This window comes from Schistocerca americana, chromosome 6, assembly GCF_021461395.2.
Source record: "Schistocerca americana isolate TAMUIC-IGC-003095 chromosome 6, iqSchAmer2.1, whole genome shotgun sequence".
Classification (NCBI taxonomy): domain Eukaryota; kingdom Metazoa; phylum Arthropoda; class Insecta; order Orthoptera; family Acrididae; genus Schistocerca; species Schistocerca americana.
The window spans coordinates 227,065,738-227,067,922 of record NC_060124.1 but is presented as its reverse complement, the minus strand read 5'-3'; positions in this window follow the sequence as shown (position 1 = coordinate 227,067,922).

Sequence of the window (2,185 nt, the reverse complement as noted above, 5' to 3'; positions counted from 1 at the left end):
AAAATTGGTAGTTTAAAGGAGACGGAGAACACTGAGACAAGATTTTATTTAAAAGTGTTACCAATTAAATTCAATGCAAAAAGGATAATAAAAATTTAAAGGTGCAATTGACATCACACCTAAAAAATTTAAAGCGCCAATAATAAGATGTATTACCATCAAAAACCTTTTAACATTCCAAAGACTAATTAATCAATGCAATATCGAAAATTGTCTGAATGATACCAATAACAATGAGAGCAAAAGTTACCCACATGAAAATGTTTGAAGGGCGTCAACAATCAGAACAAACATTGTACCGTTCCATGGATTTAGATTTACTGCAAACAGATTTCCAATGTCGCAGGTTAAATTTCACTTGGGGCTTATACCAATGAGGAACGCAAAGGCCTTGCCCTGAAAACTTTCCCTATAGCTGGTATGTGCAGTCGACATCGGTCGTAACCAGCCGTCCGACTAGGTACAATCTTAGACCCTTACAACAGAAAAAAGCTGTGTTACCACATATACAGGGTAGTCCATCTGAAGTTTCGGATGAGATTATCTCGAAAACTATACATCGGGTAAAAATAGTGGGTAAGACAAGTTCGTAAGCTCAAAGGGGGACATCAAATGATACTACACGTGACCTCCACCCCCCACCCCCGTGAGTGGGACGGGGGGCAACTTTTAAATCTTAAATGGAAACACCCATTTTTTATTGCAGATTCGCATTCTCCATAAAAAAGTAATCAAGTTTTGTCTGAAACATTTTAAACCAATGACAGATGGCGGTGAAATCGAGAAAAAAGTAAAATTGGGGAAGAGTCTGATTTCTTTAGAATTATCCGAGAAAGACGCATCAAATCGATAAAAAATGTTCACCAATTCTTTCGTTACCTCAAATTAAGCTATTTTTGTACAAAATGTACTGTATCCTACTTTTAGCGTTACCCAGGAACACCGCTATCGACGTAGTAGAATGATGTTCCCATGGGGTGCTTCATTGGTGTGAGTCCCCTTGCCTCTCACATGTTGGGGTGCTTCATTAGTGTAAGTCCCCTTGCCTCTTACACGTTAAGGAGATTCATTAGTGTGAGTACCTTTGCGTCTCACAATTTGGAATGCTTAATTAATGAAATTAGCCACGAATAAATAGTTCAAAATTATCCCCATTTGCTTCAGTGCATAAAGTCAATCGTCTGCGAAAGTTTTCCACAGTTTTGAGCAGTACATCCCATGGCATGGCTGCACACGTTCTTCGAATGCGTTGCCCATATCGTTTCGTGTTGTGGGCTGTCTTTCATAAACAATATTTTTTAAATAACCCCACAAGAAAAAATCAGGGGATGTTAGGTCTGGTGAACGTGGAGGCCACATGGTCCGCCGCGTCCTATCCACCGACCAGGGTATCATAAATTTAAAACGTTCCACACATTTTTAGCATGATGGGGAGCTGCTCCGTCTTGTTGGAACCACATTCGTTGCCTAGTTTTTAAATCAACATCTTCCATTAGCTCCAAAAAATCATCGCCGAGAAGTTGTAAATAAGATTCCGCAGTAACATTTCGGTCAAAAAAATACGGTCCTCTCAAGTAATCGTTTAATTTCCACACCAGACCATTAACGACCACTTGTGTTGATTGTCAACGGGTCTGTGCCAGTGTGGATTGACAGGGGACCAATAATGACAGTCATGACGATTTAATTCGCCATTGTTTTTGAATGTGGCTTCATCGATGAACATAACCTATCTAAAAAAATCATTGTCACCTCTTATCATTTCCAAGGCCCATCGGCAGAAATACACCCGTATATCCATATCTTTCGGCGTTAATGCCTGTGTCAGTGTGATATGATACGCATGATAATTACGTGCCTTCAAAATCCTCAAAACAGTTGACAGTTTCTCTGAATCGCATGACTACTCATTTCGGGATCCAGTTGAACACAGGCGAGAACGGTAAGGGTACCAGCGTTATTTTCGTTGTATTCGCGATGACGAGGTGGACGGTGCATGTATCCATTTCGTTGAGAGCAATTTCGAATAATGTTTTCGCTTGGATGTCGTCTGTTTGGGAAACGATCTACATACAATTGCGCAACTGCAGCGTAATTGTTATGGTATTCACCTAAAATTAACATCATATCAACAATCTCTGTAAGGTAGTGACCCATGTTTCGCTGAAGAATAATTTACTTTCGT